The 21240-nt window shown below is 46.9% G+C and overlaps 1 non-coding gene across 1 annotated transcript; it reads right to left on the reverse strand.

The window, feature by feature from the left end:
* Nucleotides 1-9515: 9515 nt before the first annotated feature.
* Nucleotides 9516-9656, reverse strand: LOC138266684 (U4 spliceosomal RNA). The gene has a single exon (XR_011199617.1). It is a non-coding gene; the product is annotated as a U4 spliceosomal RNA (small nuclear RNA).
* Nucleotides 9657-21240: the final 11584 nt, after the last annotated feature.

Consider the following 21240-nt stretch of genomic DNA (forward strand, 5'->3'; position numbering starts at 1 on the left):
GCGGTTGAAGTCCGTAAAAAAGTATGGGGACCGTGATATTGTGGGCCTAATTAACATGCCCTTTACACCACTGCTGCATCATTTTTTTATGGGCGCACCAGTGACGTTAGCAGTGCACAGAACTGCTGCAGATTTACAAACTGACACACGGGGCCCAATGCGTCAGTTTGTAAAGCTTTCCGCCACATTATACCTTCCCCAGGTATAATGTATGCAGGGTAGGCCTTACCAGGGAGAAAGCCACATAGTTCTGACGCAGTTAAATTTACATTTCACTTTGTCATTTTGAGACTTCACTGCGTCAAAACTGTACCGCCTGCTCAGAGTAGGAGTAAAATTGATGCTGGGGTTTTTCCAATGAGAGCCTCCTCACATTGCTAGAGCAGTGTCATTTTACAGATCTTGTCCAACATTGCGTAAGCTCAGCGCCAACAGATGCATCACACTTTCTGATGCATCTGTGAAAACGTGCACCATGGAGCTCTGTATTGTAAATACAGAGGATCTATGACGTTGTTAGGGGATCATAGGGAAAGAGAAGAAATCTGACGCATCAATGTCGGCGCATCCGATTCTTGTAAGTGAGGCCCATAGGCAGTCACAAATCTTCAGTTTGCTAAACACATGTTCAATATTATTTGCCAAATATAACCAGCTATGATTTGGGATATGCAGGTGGTGATAGCTGTTGATGATGCAGAGTACCAACATACAGAAATTGTCCTCTGGTAGTGGTGGGGAGGGAGGGCCCAACCTCTAAAAAAGTTTTCTGGGGGGGGGGGGAGTGGCCAAAAAAAGTTTGAAGACCACTGTCCTAGGTAGACCAGGTGATTCTCCCAGCTGGAGCGAAAGACACCTATATTATCCAGATATGCTACACTGAAGCTTTCCAACCCCTGTAGAACTTTATAAACCAGCCTCTGAAATGTGGCAGGTGCAATTTTCAACCCAAAGGGCATCACTGTAAAGTGATAATGCCCACTAGGGGTGGAAAATGCTGTTTTGGGTTTAACATCATCTGCCAACTTGATCTGCCAGTAGCCAGCAGTCAAGTCAAAGGTGCTCAGATACTTGTCATCTGCCCTAGATATAGGAAGAGCATCAGTGTTTTTTAACTGTTTTGAGACCTCTGTAGTCAACACAAAACCTAATTTCTCTTTTTCCATCTCGGGAGTGAGGTTTGGGGACACGCACTACAGGGCTGGACAATGGCTATCTGAGGGCTCAATAACCCCTAGGTCTAGCACCTTCTGAACTTCAGATTTGATGCACTCCCTCACATGGTCAGGTTGTCTGTAAATTTTGCTATTCACAGGCAAACTGTCCCTTGTGTCAATGGTGTGTTTACACCGTGTGGTCTGACCAGGTGTCAGGGAGAAGAGTTCTGAGAACTGCCCTAGGATGTTTCTACAGTCCTCCTTTTGGGACTCAGAGAGGCAGACAGAAAGGACTACCCCATCAATTGAGCCATCAGTTGTATTGTGGGAGAAGAGGTCAGGGAGAGGGTCTCTTTCCTCTTCCTGTCGCTCATCAGTAGCCATGAGCAGAGCCATGTCTGACCTATCATAATAGGGGTTATGGGGGCTTCCGGGAGTGCCAAGGTCTACCAGGTAGCTGCCCCCCCCCCTTTTCTCTCCACAATGGTGTGGGCACCACTCCACTTTGCCTGGAGTGCCCTGAGAGCCACAAGCTCCAGGACACACACTTCCTGTCCTGGCTGATAGACAGTTAGGACAGCCTTCTGGTCATGCCATTGCTTCCCGAGCTCCTGGCTGGCCTGAAGGTTTTTAGTAGCCCTCTTCATGTACTCAGCCATCCTTGATCTGAGGCCAAGCACATAGTCCACTATGTCTTGTTTGGGGGCCTGAGAGGTTGTCCCCAGCCTTACCTAACAAAAGCAAGGGGATCTCTAACAGGGTGCCCAAACAGAACTTGAAATGGGCCGTAGTCCACACCCTTCTGAGGGTCCTCCCTGTTGGGAAAGAGAAGGCATGGTAATAGGACATTCCATCTCCTGCGGAGTTTTTCAGAGAGCCCCATTATCAAACCCTTGAGAGTTTTATTAAATCTCTCTACTAAGCCATTTGTCTGGGGATGGTAAGGGGTGGTGAACTTGTAAGTCACACCACGTTCCTTCCACGTGGCTTTCAGGTATACAGACATGAAGTTTGCACCTCTGTCTGATACCACTTCTTTTGGGAAGCCCGCCCTTGAAAAGATAATGAGGAGGGCTTTGGCCTCTGCAGGAGCTGTAGTGGTCCTAAGAGGAATGGACTCCGGTTACCTGGTGCCATTGTCCACTACCACCAGTATACATCTGTCCCCAGAGACTGATGGAGAGTTTAAGGGGTCAACAATATCTACCCCAACCCTCTCAAAGGGAACCAAAACCACTGGAAGTGGAAGTGAGGGGGGCCTTTGGGTTGCCACCTGTCTTGACAAGTGACAGAGGAGCGAGAAAACACATTTGTGTCTTCTGACATGTGGGGCCAGTGAAAGTGCGGGACAAGCCTGTCCTAAGTCTTACTTTGCCCCAAGTGATCTGCCAGGGGAATGTCATGTGCAAGGGTCAACAGAAATTCCCTACATTTCAGAGGGATCACCAATCTTCTGGTGGCACCAACTTTGAGATCCCTGGACTCTGAATAAAGGAGTCTGTATTCCCAGTACACCTTATGGGTGCCACTGACATCCCCTGCCTGTTGTGCTGCAGCTTGCTGCCACAAGCTCTCCAGTGTTGGATAAACTTGGTGTTCCCTACTGAGCTCATCCCTGGTGGCCCCCCTGCACCCAAGAGTTCAGCTGTGTCAGCTTGAAGCTCCTCTGGTGTAGGTTCCACCCAGGGAGTGGATTCTGAACCCTCAAGAGTTGAATCCTCACTGGCGGCTGGAGTAGGGCATAACTTCTTACAGTTCCTGCCCTTGGATTTAGGAAGCTCTTAGGCCATTGTTCCAGGCTCCAAGGTTCCTTGCTCTTTTTGCTTCTTAGCCTGTGCTCTAGTAAGGGCATAGATATGCCCTGGATGCTCAGCATTGCTGCGTGCACCTCCAATTCCACCTCTGCCAAAGCTGAGGTCTCCAAGTCGTCCCCTAGTAGACATTTTACACTTAGGTCTGAGGAAACCACAACCTTTTTAGGACCTGTTACACCCCCCTCCCCCCACCCACCCACCCACCCAGCTGAAATCAATAACTGCCATGAGGTGGAACAAGGTCTTGTTCTGAATGTCAGTCACTTATGACGTGTGACCAAGTAGGTGTTGCTCAGGAGACACCAGTTTTTCAGTCACCATAGTGAGCCTGGCACCTGTGTCCCTGTAGGCCTCAGCCTCACCACCATTTATGAGGGGATGCTGATTGTACATACCCATATTAAGGGGACAGGCAACAAGGGTGGCGAAGTCAATGCCCCCAGCAGGGACCAAGACAGCCTCAGTGGTCTCTCTAACTAGCCCAGACCCCTCTACAGACTCTAAGGTGAGCCCAGATACACTCTTAGATTGACTACTGTTAGTAGTCCCACCGCTACTGCTATTGTGAGGGGAACTAGAAGTACAAGTGGGGGTAGTAGTGGTGGAAGACTTAGTGGTGCCTTTCATAGGGCAGGAGCTCTCCCCTGCCCTACGGCCTTTGTTTTTGCAAACATAACACCAAGGCTTTTTGTAGTAGGAAGAGGAAGAGGAGGATTTGTTCCCATCACCAGATGGGTTTTGTGGGCTGATAAAGACTTTTTTTTTATCTTTGTCCCCACGCTTATACTGAGACTTACCTGCTTCCTTCATTTTGTGGTCACCCACTGTGTGAATCTTCCTACTCACCCTGGTGCTGACCCACTTGTCTGCCTTCTTACCCAGTTCTTGGGGAGAGGTCAGATCATAGTCCACCAGGTACTGATGCAGCTGATCAGACACGCAATTATTCAAAATGTGCTCTCTTAAGATTAGGCTGTATAAGCCCTGATAATCATTGACTTTGCTCCCATGCAATTAGCCTTCCAGGGCCTTCAAGGAACAGGCCACAAAATCAACCCAATTCTGTGAGGACTCTTCCCTGGTCTCTCTCATCTTGATTCCATATTGTTCAGTAGTCAGACCAAAGGCTCCTAAAAGTGCAGATTTTAAAACTGTGTGGTTGTCTGCATCTTCTTCTCTGACTGTGAGGAGTCTGTCCATACCCTTGTCAGAGAAGGAGAGCCACAAAATAGCTGCCCACTGCCTCTGAGGGACCCGCTGTACCTTACAGGCCCTCCCCAGACCAGTGAACCACTTGTACATGTCATCACCCATCTTGTAAGGTGGGACTACTTTGTTCAGGTTCCTAGAGTCGAAAGAGTCCTCCTTGACCCTGTTTTCCCTGAAACTAGTACGTCTGCCATGTAGGGGTCCTAACCCCAACCCCTGCATTTCTCTCTCCACTGCCAAGGCCTCCCTATCTAAGGCTAGCTGTTGCTACTGCAGCCTCAGCTTGTCTTCCTCTATTCTCAGTTGCCTGAGTTCCCTGCCTAGGGATTCTTCCCCTGAAGTTGAGCAGTGGGTTCCCTCAGATATCAAGGAGATGTGAGAGTGGGCAGAGGAGGATCTATTCCTATTCTTGGACACCCTCTCAACCAGCCCTCTATGGACAAAGGTGGACCTACTGGTGTGACCCCCCCTTTAAACTGCTAACAGTGCTCCTGACAGGACTGTGGGTGTGTCTAGACGTTTCCTGATCCTCCTTGGGTACTTCCTGACCCACCTCAGTGGCTAAATCATCTTTTTCTAGCACTGGACGGTCAGACTCTCCTTCTTCCTCCTCACCTCCTGGCTACCAGCATGTTCCTGGCCATCCTGGAGGAGCAGGCCCAGAAGTAGAATTTATTGGGATTTATCCCTGTCTTCAGCTTTCTCTCAGCACATATCTCCCTAAGTTCTTGGAAGGTCCGGTTCTCATAGGGAGAATCCATGGGCTGAGAGGTATGCTCTGCTGAAGACATGTCAGCTAGCTAGAGTGGTGTAGAGTCCCTAACTACTCTAGCACTAGGCTCCCAGCAAAGTTTGGAGCAAGGGCTATACCAACCCCTAGCTTACCCAAACTCAGGAGACTAGATCCCTAATACTAGATGTATTGTGTACCTAACAGTACTAGCCTTTCCTGTGGAAAGTACCCAGTGGCAGAGTGGTAAGGCAATTGCAAGTGCTTATCCCGACGCTAGACCACCAATGTAGGAAGCTGGCCTGGTGTGTGGTATATGCCTAAGGTGTTCTCACCCTATACCAGGTCGAGGTATCCCTATTAGTGTAGTGTAGGCAGTGTCCAGGAAGCCAGGCTCTCTATAGGTATCTGTGGATGAGCAGGCCAGGCTTATCTAGGAGACATGCAAAGCTTATGCAATACCACTGTAGTCACACAACACTTACACACATGAAAGAACCACACAGTGTTACAAAAATAAAGGTACTTTATTTGGTAACATCAATACTAAATTACTATATAGGTTATGCTCTGTTAGCAGGTGAGTAAACACAATTATATATACACACTGGTACATAGGAAAAGGCATTGAAATGCAATAGAAAACAGTGAAAGAACAGTATGCAACAGGAACCCTAGGGGGAGAACAAGCCATGTACTAAAAAAGTGGAATGTGAAGGTCGGACCCCCACCCAGGTGAGTAAGATCTGTAGAGGGGAGCTGAACGCACTTGGGACCCCAATAGGTAAATACAAGAGTGACCTCCAGCGACCAGGAGAAGAGAGGTAATTACCTGTTTTTCACCCAAACCCACAGAGAAACTTTGCAGAAGGACAATGCAAGACCCAAGCAAGACTGGAAGAAACTGAAGATGGAGTCTGCCAGAAGAGGACCTGCAAAAGAAGGGGAGCAGTCCAGTTCCAGTTGGAGTGTCCGGTTGGGTCAGGAGCCACTACCCACCCTTCTGGTGATGCTGAACCAGCTTGACGAGGAAGGACAGGAGCCGGCTGTGCAGCACAAGAGCAGAAGAGCAGTTCCAGGAGTGATGCAGTCGGTGTTCCACATCGCGTAGAGAGATGCAGCACATAAGTGGTTAGGGAAAACCACTAACAAGACTTGGCAATGGCAAGAGTACCTAAAAAAAAAGTTTGGAGAAATGCTGGGGACCAGGAGAGTCAGAGGGGACTCAACCCATGGAGGGGAGACCCAGGTGACCCCCACGAACTAGAAGAGTCTTGAGACGAAGATGGAGGCCCCACAGGCGACCCGCTGGCAGCAAGAACAGGAGTCGCGGTGAGGCCCACTCAGCACACCTGGCAGAGAGTTCCAAATCACTGGAGTAGCAGGAAGGAGACTGTCCATGTCAGAGACGAGAGCTGGAGGACAGGACTACATGGAGCCTGAATATTCCTTGGATGAAGAGCCAACAAGCCTTGGTAGCTGCTAGAGTCGTGGTGCACAGGAGTACTGTCATGCAAGGAGGGGCAAAGACTCACCCACTCCAAAGATAGACATCTGTTAGAGAGGACCAAGGGGACAACTTCAGACCACCACCTGGGTTGCAGGATGCACACAGAGTTGCAGGAGAGAGGATCCACATGGCTGGTTGTCGAGCCGTTGGTGGCTGCAGATACTGGGGAGTGACTCCTTCACTCCAAGCGAGATTCCTTCTTACTTCTTTTGTGCAGACTGATGACTTACCACCCTCAGAGGGTGCACAGCCAGGGAAATGTTGCAGGAGCTGGGAGGAGCCAGAGAAACAATGTTGCAGAGGCAAAGTCGTCACTGGAGCTGCAGATTGTCGGTTCCTGTGGAGTCCAGTTGCGGTTCCAGTGGCCAGAAGTAAAAGTAAACATTGCAGAGGAGTCCTGTTGGAATCTTGCACGTCGAATCTGAGGACCCGCCCAAGAGGGAGACCCTATATAGCCCTAAAAGGGGGATTGGTCACCTAGCAGGGTGACCACCTATCAGGAGGGGGCTGTGACGTCACCTGCCTGACCTGGCCACTCAGATGCTCCCAGGGGCCTCTGCCCATCCTGGATTCAAGATGGCAGAACCAAGTGATCCCCTGTAGGAGCTCTGGGGTGGTGATAAACAGGGGAGTGGTCACTCCCCTTTACATTGTCCAGTTTCGCACCAGAGCAGGGACCGGTATCCCTGGACTGGTGCCAACCAGTTTCTGCAAGAAGGGCACCAAATGTGCCTTTCAAAGCATACCTGTGGCTTGGGGAGGCTACCCCTCCCAAGCCCTGTAACACCTATTTCCAAAGGGAGAGGGGTTATCTCCCAATCCCACTCCCAAAGGAAATCCTGTGTTCTGCCTTCCTGGGCTTGAGCTGCTCAAGCAGCAGGAGGGCAGAAACCTGTCTGGAGGGTGGCAGCAGCGAGGCTGCCCAGGAAGACCTTGCAAACTGGTAGGAGCAAAACTGGGGGGTCCACGAAGGAGCCCTCACAGTGCATGGGATCATACAACCAATACTGGGAACAGTATTGGGGTATGATTTCAACATGTTTGATACCAAGCATGCCTGGGTTTGGAGTTACCATTATGTAGCCGGACATAGGTAGTGGCATATGTCCAGTACACAGGTAAAATGGCTTACCCGCACTCACAAAGTCCAGGAAAATGGAGCTGGAGTTTGTGGGGGCACCTCAGCTCATTCAGGGGCACCCTCACACACAGGTACATGCACCCTGCCCTCTGGGCTAGGAGGGCCTGCCATAGGGGTGACTTACAGTAACCTGCTTCAGTGACCTGTAGTAAAAAGAGTGCACGCACCCTTCCACGCAGGCTGCAATGGCAGGCCTGCAGAGAGATTTTGCATGGGCTCCCATGAGTGGCATAATACATGCTGCAGCCCATGTGGGACTCCTGGTGCCGCAGTGCCCTGGGTACATGGGTACTATATACTAGGAACTTACATGGGGGCACCAGTATACCAATTATGGAGTGAAAAAGACCATGAACAAATGAATTTAGAGAAAGAGAGCACAGTCACTGGGGGTCTTAGTTAGCAGGATCCCAGTGAACACAGTTAAAAACACACTGACATTAGGCAAAAAATGGGGGTAACCATGCCAAAAAGAGGGTGCTTTTCTACAGGTGCAAGAAAAGTGACACTGCACTGGGTGCAGCTCCACTTTTCATAAATCTGGCCCTAAGTTGTATTGCGTGCATGGTACATGCCGCTGTGTACGTTCTGTGCCCTGTGCTCGTGCAGCCTACACATGTGCCGGATCTGGTAGCTGAGTTGGACGAGGCAACCATGCAAGGAATCTTTGTGTGACCTCATTGTCGTAGTATTCAAACAGGGCATACACGCTCAGGGGTAGATTTATGAAAAGTTGTGCTTGCACTAGGTGCAGTGTCATTTTTCCTGCGCACCTTAACGCCCCCCCTCACGCCACCATGGTAGTGCTGTATTTAAAATACAGCGCACCATGGCAGTAGTTAGGGTGACTAGCCTCATAATTGTTTACGCTAGTCCGGTGCTTTGCAGGATTAGCATAAACAATAATGACGCTAACCCTGCAAAGCACCCAGTGGCCCATTGTAACCAATGTCAGCCTCTTTTTAACAATGTTAAAAATTGCAGGTAAAAATGGCACAAAGGAATCTCGTAGATTCCTTTGTGCCATTTTTACGCCTCTCCTAGTGCAGGAACGCCCTCCTTGCATCCTTCCATACATAATATGACGCAAGGGTTTACAAAGTGGTGCAATGCATGCATTGAGCCACTTTGTAAATACGGTCCGGGGAAAATGCCACTTTAACGCTGCCTTAGAGTAAAAAAAAAATTACGCTATGGCAGCACTAAAGTGGCGCTAGGGGCTCTCAAATATACCTTATAGCTTTTCATCCCTCTCAGGTGAAAAAATGGTCCCTAGTGCAAGGAAGGAAATGGGCCCTTTTGTTGCTGTTTGAATGATAAAATACGGGAAAAATTAGGGTTAAAGCGGCCCCCTGGGCACCTGCTGTACCAATAGATGGTACGCCTCTGTCCTTGAGCTCGTTAACATCTGTAATTGAGTGCCCTGAAGCGCTTTAGAAATGCACTTTGGGGCAGATTTATGAAAAGTGGAGCTGCCACTTTTCTTGAGCCCCTGAACGCCACCCTAACGCCACCATGGTAACGTCGCATTTAAAAAACGGCGCGGCGTTTTTGGCCTCGTTGGGCCACTTTTGCGTACAGTTGCGTCTAAAAAAAGGACGCAAATGTGGAGCAAGGAGGCGCTAGGGGCTCCTAAATATGCCACTTTATATAACGTTAAAAGTCACGCTCGACACCTTCGTCAGCTCTCGTTCTGTTTCAAACACTGCATACAGTCTGAGCGAACTTTCTCCGCATTATCCTGTTGATAACAAACGGCTTCCAACAGAAATACGAAAACTAATCAAGACGAAAGCATCCTGAAAGTTCCTGCCGGATGCAGAAACTCCGACACACTAAAACTAAATCGAAAACAGTGAACTAAAAGAAAATAAACTCTGTGTGGTCTAGCCGACACCAACACGTTCACATAAACTACTAAAAAAAATCTTATTTTTTTTACATTAATATTCAGTCTCCTTGGAGACTGTCAAAAATTGCCAATATCGACTATATTTCAAATCGTCATGGCGGGGTATTGGGTAAAGTTTTCAATAAGCAATAATCGCGCCTCGGTTAGACCTCATTGGCTACGATACTGCCACTGCGCAAAGCTAACAATAAAAAGGCGAATAAAGGTGCGTCTCGGGGTACCACCTCATGATACAAAGACCAAGGAAACGTTTAGTTGTCCAAGAATTACTACACCTCCACTGGCTTCTAACAGGCAAAATAATACACTTTGTTAGGATTGTTTTATCAGGTTCCGTCCACTCTCTGCCCCAAATATTCCATACCGGCGAGCAGAGAACTCTGGGAAATGTTATGCTAAATAGTTGCACAGGTAGCGCTGCATCCTAGTTACAGGTTTGATGCTCTTCATGTGAAGATGGGGTCCATGCTGCTAGCGATGTGGTGTGGAAATGGAAGAAGCACGAATTCTTAAAGCATGTCTTCAAATGTTTACCAAGGAGGCATGGTAATCATTGAAAGAAATGTAAATGGTAAACTACATTTTTCGATACAGCACTTACTGCAGGTGAGCCGTTTCATTGAGCTACACAGTTGCATTTGCTGCATTTCATTTACACCTTTAAAAAATAAAATGTTGGTTTCGTCGTTTCGAAAACATCTTAGAGTGTGCCAGAGAACATCTGTAAAATGAGAAACTCGGGAAATGGTGGACTCATATTAAGGGGAAGAAAGGGGGCAATAAGAAAACATCAATGTTGCCCCCTTATTTATATAAGTAGTAACTTCAAAGACCTATGGCCCGTATTTATACTTCGTTTGCGCCGAATTTGCGTCGTTTTTTTTTACGCAAATTCGGCGCAAAACCAACGCCATATTTATACTTTTGCGTTAGACGCGTCTAGCGCCAAAGTATGGGCAAATAGCGTCATTTTTTGGCGTGAACGCCTTCCTTGCGTTAATGAGATGCTAGGAAGGCGTTCCCGTCTAAAAACAGACGCACATAGCGGTGCGTGGTATTTATGCTCCAGGGCAAAAATCACTCCCGCGCGGCAGGTGGCGCAAAAAAATGGCGCAAAGCATGAATAGCGTGAAATTTTAACGCCTGGGTCAGGGCAGGCGTTAAAATGGGGCAAACACACCTGTACTTAATCAGAACACACAGAACAAACAACAGAGCAGCAGAGCAGCAACAGGGAGACATGGAGGTGCTTTTTCTTCAACGTGCACGTAGACGCAGAGCCCTGCAGCAACAACAGCAGCCACAACAACAACAGCAGGGACCCCAAAGACAGCGCAGAAGGCAGGAGAGGATATTCCGCCCAAGAACAACCCTGCATGGTCTCAGGGAACGAGACATCATCCAGAGGTACCGGTTGAACTGGCAGGCCATTCAGCAGCTGCTGACAAATATTGAACAGCAATTGGCCCCCACTTTAGTGACTCCACGCACTATCCCAACAGAAACAAAGCTGCTTGCCGTACTTCAACTGCTGGCAAGTGGCTCCTTTCAGACAACTGGTGCCCTGGTTGGTGGAATCTCACAACCATCTTTCTCCACATTCCTGCCTAAAGTACTGGATGCCATCATTGGACTGACACCCCGCCACATCTGCTTCCCTAACACACTGCAGAAGCAGCAGGAAACAAAACAGGGGTTCTACGCCATCAGTGGCTTTCCGCACGTCCTTGGTGCAATCGACTGCACACACGTACGCCTTGTGCCACCTTCTGCGAGTGAACACCTCTACCGCAACAGGAAGCACACACATTCCATCAACGTGCAGGCCATAGTCGATCACCAAGGACTGATCAGCAACATCGTGGCTAAATATCCTGGGAGTGTACATGATGCATTCATCTTCCGTCACTGCACCATCAACCAACACTTCCAGGATGGACGGTATGGCAATGGACTACTTGTTGGTAAGGACAAAAATCTACTTATATACTCACTGCACAGAAACCCTCTAGGATAAACAACACATACACCACAATAGCAACACCTAGACAGGAACACACTGAGGTACTCACATCACTAGCCATGTGTCACAAGTCACCATTGAACCTCTCACACATTTGAATTTACTCCACAGCTTAGTGTGAAGACATTCATGACTGTGGTTGCCTAAATGTCACCTTGCAAATTGGAAGTCTCACAATAACCTGTACACTAATACAATGCATAACTTTTAAGGGATGGGATGGCCTGGCTATGTTCATATGGACGTTTCTAATACCCTTTCATGTTTCAACTCTGCATGGAACTATCATCACACCCCCAGTGAGGACACACGGACACCTGTGTCACAAGTCACAATGCAAGGGAGGGCACACTGTACTTGAGAAACCAATACATCCTGCTGACAAACAGTTAGACAACAAACACTTGCTCAGCCAAGGAAAAAAAACAATGCCAAAGTTTCCACCAACAACCATAGGTTGTCACATTAGTACACAAAATAGTCACAGACAACACAACACAACTACTGCCATCAAAGATACGTACAACAGTGCCTCCTACATCTAATTGATACCATTCTGTGTTTCTCTTTCAGCTGATCAGGGGTATGGCATCCAGCCTTGGATAATGACACCATATGGGAACCCAAATACTGCTGCTGAGCGGGCATACAATGACGCCCACAAGAGGACACGCAGCATTGTGGAGAGGACCTTTGGGATCCTAAAGTCAAGGTTCCGCTGCCTTGACATCACTGGCGGAAGCCTACTATACTCCCCAGAGATGGTATGCAAAATTATACTCACTTGTGCCATATTACACAATATTTGTGTACAAAGGAACATTCCCCTCCTTGAACCGGACCCAGACATGCCTGAGGATGATGATGAGGAGGATGCTGGCCTGCAACAGGAGGGGGAACAACCTAACACCGCAGCAGGAGTGCGTAGGCGCCAACAGCTTGTGAACAATTTTTTTACTTAAGTCATTATAATCACTTGTATTCCACACTTGTAAATAAACACAGATCACAAACACCACATCATGCTTTGGCCTATTCATTTCTGACCACCTTTAGTTTGAAATAGCTGAAGATGAATGTCGTCTCATTGATCAAGAATGCCATTAAAAATCATCACACCAAAAATAAACATCACAACTGTATGCACAGAGGGTAGGATGTGACATGTTACATTACCATACACAGAGCCCAACAAGAGTACAAATGTGACAATTAGACATGCCGGATCCAAACAACTGAAACAGTCTCTCATCCAGCCCAAAATTGGAGATCATTTGAAAGTCACATCACACGGGTTCAGAGACAGGGTGGGACCATCCATGTGTACGTGAACATGTCATCAATGGCTTCTCTCAAGTGTATGATGTGAGCAATACACAATTGCAACAACATCAGCTGCCACTAACTCAGGAGGAGACCTTGAAGTTACAGTGACAACATACACACAGACAGGTCATACTGGATCCACATTCCCACACACATGTACACATATGTCATACAACCAACCTAATATTTGAAAGTAGACCATCACAGTTGTGTCCCAGTTTGAACCTAGCAGGAAGATTGTAACATGACACTAAACCAGTTTATGCAGAAAGGGACACAGACAAGCAAAACAATCTTCGCATTATCACATCGTGAACGCTGAGAGTCTTGCAAACTTAGGGGGTCATTCGGACCCTGGCGGTAATTACCGCCCTGGCGGAGGTCGGCGGTAGCACCGCCAACAGGCTGGCGGTGCACCGATGGGCATTCTGACCGCGGCGGTTCAGCCGCGGCCAGAAACGGACTTCCCGCTGCCCTTGAGAATCCGCCATGGCGGCGGAGCGCGCTCCTTCGCCATGGGGATTCTGACACCCCCTACCGCCATCCTGTTCCTGGCGGGTCTTCCGCCAGGAACAGGATGGCGGTAGGGGGTGCCGTGGGGCCCCTGGGGGCCCCTGCAGTGCCCATGCCAATGGCATGGGCACTGCAGGGGCCCCCGTAAGAGGGACCCACAAAGAATTTCAGTGTCTGCTTTGCAGACACAGAAATTCGCCACGGGTGCAACTGCACCCGTCGCACCTTCCCACTCCGCCGGCTCCATTCTGAGCCGGCGTCCTCGTGGGAAGGGTGTTTCCCGCTGGGCTGGCGGGCGGACTTTTGGCGGTTGCCCGCCAGCCCAGTGGGAAAGCCAGAATGACCGCCGCGGTCTTTCGGCGGGAACCGCTTGGCGGGCGGCGACCGCCGCCCGCCGCGGTCAGAATGACCCCCTTAGTCATATGAAAATGGTATGCAACTTAGCTCCAAATCATCAATACTGCAAACGTCAAATGGGCTAATGAGATGAATGAATGGTCAACAGTCATTCATACCATATGGCCTTACATTCGCCCGCTGCTGCAGGTTTGCCAGGATATGATAAAAATACTCCATGGATACAGTAGCTATTCTGGATGGTCAAATCCTAGGGTGCTGGGGGACTAACTCCACCTCTACCACCCCCAAAACATACAGGAATCATGTACTTGTGAACTAAACACATGCATAAGGCACATATGTGGCCTCAATGTCACAAGTCCTACACAAATATGAAACACAAAATCATAATGGGACATGGTCAGCCCCCTAAAAACTGAAAGTGACTCTCCCACTCCCTGTTAGGACTACAGATAAAAGCATCCCCATCATAAAGGTGGGGACATTTTGGAGACGGAATACATAATGGTATCAAAAACCTCATTTCAAAATAGCCATCAGCAATTACACCAAATATGTTGTCAAATATGGTCAATACATTAGTTAACGTATCCCAAACATCACAGTGTGAAGGCCGTCTATACATAAAAGTACGGACATTTGTCAGATACAAACACAAATGTGTCTCACATCGCACCGTTTTACCATGACAAATCACCTTTCCAAAGCTAAACACATGAAGACATTTGGATCAATTTGCTCCATATTCTACGCATACAGCATGGCCGTCATAATTTGTTCATGTACATGAGTGCACACAATGCAGAGTCAGATACAAATGTATCCAAAAGTGTCTTGATATTTCACCTTCAAATTATTATTTACATCCACAATATTTTTGACTCTGCATCATGTGCACTACTGTACGTGTAATAAAAACCACGCACATGATGTATGCGTGGTCAAAATGACGCTATATGCACAATATATTGCTCATTTCATGTACAGTATTAATTATTAATATTAATAGCATTTTTTTTGACTCCGCGTCATGTGCACCACTGTACGTGTAATAAAAACCACGCACATGATGTATGCGTGGTCAAAATGACGCTATATGCACAATATATTGCTCATTTCATGTACAGTATTAATTATTAATATTAATAGCATTTTTTTTGACTCCGCATCATGTGCACCACTGTACGTGTAATAAAAACCACGCACATGATGTATGCGTGGTCAAAATGACGCTACATGGACAATATGTTGGTCATCTCATGTACATTATCAATTATTAATATTCATATCATATTTTTTGACTCCGCATCATGTGCACCACTGTACGTGTAATAAAAACCACGCACATGATGTATGCGTGGTCAAAATGACGCTACATGGACAATATGTTGGTCATCTCATGTACATTATCAATTATTAATATTCATATCATATTTTTTGACTCCGCATCATGTGCACCACTGTACGTGTAAAAAAAACGACGCCCATGATGTATGCGTGGTGTAATTGACGCTACATGCACAATATGTTGGTCATCTCATGTACAATTTGAAATATTAATATTCATAGCATATTTTTACACTCCGCATCATGTGCACTGTAATGCGTCAACAAAATATGACGCACATCTGTGTATGCGTGAAAATATGACGCATTACGCGAAAATAAAAACGGCGGCCATTTTATGCAGGAAGTGATGTAATAGGATATCCTGTTTACCAAATCTGTACTGGGAGTTGACTTTCACTTTCACTTTGCAGTCTCAGAGTTATCTAGACTGTGTGGTTGTGTGAAAGGTGTTGTCCTGTGTTTTACTGCTTTAGTGTCCTGTGTGCCTTGTATTTTGTCTTTGTGTCAATCTTTTATTGTTGTCAAACATTGTCTCAGTCTGTTTAGTGTTGTTTTGTCTATACCTGTGATAGTTTGTATTGTCTGTGGGAGTCTGTTGTGGGTAGCATAGTTTGGGGTGTTAGTTGGGCTATTTTTCTCCTTCTTCTTTTTCTTTCACACCTCTACCTTTCCCCATTTCCCACTTTTTCTTTCATTTTTCTTTGGTACTTTTTTACACCTCGCATCATGTCAGGTAGGCCTCGCCTGTCCAGGATGGGTGAGGACGAATTGGGGGGCTTCATATGGCTCGTAAGCCATTTCCTCCCACTGATGCTGGAGGCTGGGGGCCGTGTGATACAGGGGTATCACACGGAGGCGAGGAAAATCCATTGGGAGAAGGTGCGCCATCACCTGGTCTGGGTCTACGGGAGTATGAGGAATGTCCATCAACTCAAGCACCGCTGGGCAGATCTGATCAGCAGGGAACAGGACCTGCTGGACCACCTGGGACTCCGGATTGGTGGCTATGTTGGTGAGTAATAATCAATTACATGGGAATAATAGGAATGTGTGCGTGAACATGTGATGATTGGTAGCCAATCTGCAAAATAAGTAGCTGACTGCGTGTTATACTAGGGAAACCTAGGCCCATGGGCATACACATAAATCCCCATTTTTGCTACATATGTACACCCAATAACAGCAGTAAAATGCAACATCTATTTGTATTTTGCTAAGTAGCCCCCTCTCTGCGTCACAAAATGATGCAAATGCTGCGCTACAAAGGTATACATATGTGTCCAAATGTGTATTTGTTGCCGGGTGTGTATGAAGACCTATGCTACCAGGCCGATGCCTTATCTTTGCAACACATACCAGATGGCTGTAGCTGCATGGAATGTAGTGTTGCATTTGTGTCTGAAAAGCAACACGTGAACTGCTCTATTTGTACTCTACTGGTCATAATGGCCAGTGAGTACGTCATGTAGAAACAACATACCTACATATGTAGACGCCATAGCTAGACCGAAAATTGCAAACACATGATGATGCAACACCTGTGTGTTGCCTTCACGTCACATGAAGTTAGTCATGTTGTCCACACATATGTCACATGTGTGTCTGGTTGCTGTGTGTTGAACCTGTCCCCATAGCCTGTTTGATTGTGAGTGGTCATGCAGTCCTCATGGAACCAGTTGTGAAATGTTTCTCTCTGGGATGCACATGCTGAGATGTATGGATCACATGATTGTTCGGGCCTACTAATGGAGGAGTAACTTGGACGACACATGACTGTCCTGGCCACTGCATGAGTGTAGTAGGGTGTGTCACTGGAGCAGGAGACTCATCCAATGATAATCTAGAATACAAAGTCAGCCAGGCAGGATGAGCATGTGTGAAAGTGTATCATTACCATGTAATATTCACACACTGTCATTGTAACAGAAATTATTTGTCTGTTCACCCAGTCTGAGTATAATCTTCCTTTCATGCTTTACAGGTGGACCAGCCCCGTACACCGTTGGTGAGGTAGCCCATTTTGACGACCCCGATACCTACAGTGAGTGTTGCCTAAGTGCTATTTACATTGTTTGGAAATGAAGCATGATGGATTACTGTGTTTTCAGGACAATTCATGATATGATGTGCTGGCCGTTCATTGGCTTTGTTGTTTTGGTGTGATATCAAATTGGAATAATGTTTCGGTAAAGCAATCCCTAGTCATCTCTCAGATTGAGGGGCAGTAGGTCATTCAATTAGTGCGACTATTGGGAATAGCATGACTCATTTTGAACACACTGGTCAATGTTAGACTTGGTCAGGAACTTGCCATTAACTGAGTCAGCATATCAGACTGACAGTCTCCCAGATAGCTTAGGCACATGGCTTCGTTGACAAGTGCTTCTTCCTAGTTGAGGATGGACTGTGTACACTGTAGGTCGGATCTTCCGGGGGCATGTACTTCCACAAGGTGACCTCGAAGTGTGTGTGACTTGAGTGCAATGGCCTAGGTGTTCTGTTGAATCATGTGAATGGGTGTTCTACCTCCTCTGTGTGTGTTGTAAAACATGCCTCACTAATAGTATGTTATGTTTGGCTAAGTCATATCATTTTGACATGTGTGGACCTGGGATGTGACAAGGTTGGGCTGACTCCAACGTGTTGCTAGCCCTTCATAGGTGTTGTGTGTGAAGGCACATGCTTGTTGCACTTTCTGTACACTCCTGGTTGTGCATTGATCATGGGATTGTTGTTTGTTCTTCCCACACCACCCACAAAGACTGGGATGTTACTGTGAAACAGGGTACCTAGGACTGTAGCAACCAGTATGTTACACGTACTTAACACCTTTTGTGACTTGAGTTTGTACCTAGGTCCAGATGTAGCAAAATGTCTCCACATTGCAAATAGCATAATTTGATGTTAGTGAGTTGCAAACGTCTGTTTCCTAATCCGAAATGTTTTTGGTGGTCATGTACATATTCGCAAAATGCTTTTCTAAAGTAAAAAAATAAAGGAGTTTACCAGCCCTACTTGCAAATCACAGTGTTAGGCAATCCCATTTGCTAACGAGTACGTGGTTGCAAAGTGAGTAGCTGTTATCATCCACTTGAAGTGGCTGCTAACCAACTTGCTGACTGGAAGGGGTCCTCATTGTGAACCTTCACCTTTGTGAGTGGACCAAAATACTCCTGCACAAAACAGCCAGTGGTCTAGGGGAGCAATAATTATTGTGTAAATTACGAACAATCAATTGTTGTGAATTTAAACAAATCGCAGCTCATTTTCCTTTCAGATAAAGGGCCTACACTTGGTGAAAAATAACTTGCTTCATTTAAAAGCAGTCACGTCTATGGAGTTCTGCTGTTCCCAGCAGGCCTCCATCCCCGTGAGTGCCCATAGTTGCTAAGGTGGTGCAAGTTGGAACCCACATCATTGATGTTCATGAGGTGGGATTTAGGGACCCCATAGTGACTCGCAGACGGTGTCAGAGACACCGTTCAGCTTTGCAATTTGCTAGTTGATTTCCCATCAATTCCTACATCTGGCCCATAGTGTCGACATATGATTCATGGCCAGGGGTTCAATCTTAGCACACAACTATTTCGAAATGCCATTGAGTGAGGAGTGTGATTCTTATCACATAGAATGACATATGTAGTGAAGTCAGTATGCGGACGAGCTGGTGCCATAATGTATAATGGCTTAGGTATGAATTGTAGGAGTAGTTTAGGGTGATGTCATCCATCATGTAGAGACATGGATATGCTATATGTGATATGCCCTTCAGTATGCATGATTCACATGTACTTCCTCTGAGCCTTCCCGTGAAATATGTTGTAACAATTGCTGCAACCAATACATTGCTAGTAATGGTCAAATTACCCATTGTGGTATTCAACCCACTGTAAATTCTATGCTCAATATTTGCCTTTTCCCTTCACAGCTGCAAACCTGAGTGCCGCAGCTCGCAACCAGTTTGAGCGCCGTGCAATGAGGTACAGGCACATCCCGCAGGTGCAGTGTGGGTATCGGAGGATGGCCCGCAGATACAATTCGGAACGGGCCTCCGGGGCGTGGTATGCCACACCACAGGCTCCACCAACGCTGCCACCTACAACCACCAGGTCTGCCCAAGGGGACCCAGCGACGGACCAGCCATCTTCCTCAAGACCTGGACCCAGCCGTGTGTTGGGAGCAGGGCTGTCCCGTGGCCACTCCACTCCAGCGACAATCTCCACCTCCACCGGCACGCAGACCGGCAGTGACCCTCCAATTGACCCTGCAGCCTTCCAGGCATTGTCTAGGAAACTGGACAGGTTAATTCAAAAGGTTGACAACCTGACGGAGGACATGGCGGAGGTTAAAAAGAAGGTGCGCTCCATCCGGCGCACACTTCAGAGGGCAAATCTTTAGTTATTTTGCCCTCCTGAACTTTTACCCCTCCCCTCTCCCCTCTTTCCTCTTTTCATACTGTTAGTTGGGTTTGGGGGGTTAGTTGTAGGATAAGTATAGGTAATTAGCTTAGTTAGTGTTAGGTAAGAGGGTGGGGGGTCCTTATACTTTCTATCTAATATTTTTGTGTGGGTGGGTGGGTGGGGGGCAATGTTGGGATTCCTGTTTGATAAAAAAAAAAATTAAAAAAAAAAAAAATATATATATATATGTTTGTTTAGGATAGTATAGTATGTGTGTAGGTTAGTAAGTGTTGTCCTGCATGTGTCTTGTCTCATAATGGTGGGTGGGGGGTTGATGTTTAGATCGTTTCGTTACATGTGTAGAGTAAGTTTAGCTTAGGTTAGTTAGGGACAGTTGTGGGTTAGTAGTAGTCAGGTTAGATTAGTGTAGGTTTATCTTTCCCTTAGTTGCCTCTTTTCTTACTTATTGGAAATAAAAAAATTGTTAACCCTTTACCAGATGCGTTAGGTGCTACCTTTTCATGGCCTTGACATCAGTGTAGCAGAAAGTTTTAGTATGACATTTGTGTCCTATGCTCGCTATCCCCAGGCTATTGAGGTTTAACATGCCAGCTACCCGTGTGCTAACTTGGTAAGTATCCACCGTGTGGGAGAGCCACCATTGGTAGTGTGCATAGATCATCAAGATTTGGGGTTGGTATGTATCCTACTTCACAAAGAGTGCTTCCAGAGTTGATTTTGTAGGTAAATAGATAGGTCGGACAGCATTGTGAAGTTCAGGGAGAGCTTTGTAGATGAGTATTTGTTCACACTCTTGTCTTGTTGCTGTCATTGCTGACCTACATCATGTGTGTACTGCTTGAGCATGACTTTCCTTCATGGTAGTATACGCTGTAAGGGTGATTGATGCAGTGTAATTTGGTTATCATTCCTTTCATTTTACAGCATAATGTATTGTGTTAGTATCGCAAGGTGCCTACATTTCTCATCCACCATTAGTTGTCTAGAATAGCTATGGATGGGGCCTCATTCTGTCCAACACAGCATGATTGTGTGTGCTTAGTCCCTACATCAGTTATTTTCCTCAGTCTAGTAAAGCTATGATGCAATCCTGGCCACTGCACAGATGTTTCAGTATACATGAAATCAGGACAGTAGTCTAGAGAATCAACATGGTTGCCACACAGCCACTTTGGAGTTATGTACTGCACAGTTGAAGTGTGAAATGACACAGAGACACAATTGGTGTGCAAGTGATATTTATTTTTAGGTGGAGTAGTGCAAAAAGTCCATTAACAATGTTAGGTGAGTCCGTTCTGGTGCATTCTTAAATGGTGATCCTATTTACAGGGTGTGGATGATGCTCCTGACATGCTGGGGTGATGTCACAGACGGTGCAGAGGAACAGGAATTGCCAAATGGTAGGAGAGAAACATTTACAGCCAATGTGGACAAGTTAAACAGTAGATTGCCGAACAGTCATTGAGGGTAGTTGGAGTGAGGCTGGCATGTGTCAAAACGTAGGACCTTGGTCAGAGTGGGGCATGGTGCAGGGACTAGGGCTTCCGGGTACTCTTGCGTGTGAATGTTATCTGTTCCATGTCTTCTTCTTCTGATGTGTGTGTTGCCTGGTGTGTCCTTGTTGTTGTTGGTTTTGAAGGGGCAACACACACCTCAGTGTCAGAAGACATGGAGGCAGACATCCCGGGGGCTGATCCCTGTCCAGTTATGAAGGGCAGTACTGCAGCAAGGAGAGCGTGCTGGTTTTTCAGAATGGCAGCCACATCCCGATGGT

Source organism: Pleurodeles waltl, chromosome 11 (genome assembly GCF_031143425.1).
Source record: "Pleurodeles waltl isolate 20211129_DDA chromosome 11, aPleWal1.hap1.20221129, whole genome shotgun sequence".
Lineage (NCBI taxonomy): Eukaryota > Metazoa > Chordata > Amphibia > Caudata > Salamandridae > Pleurodeles > Pleurodeles waltl.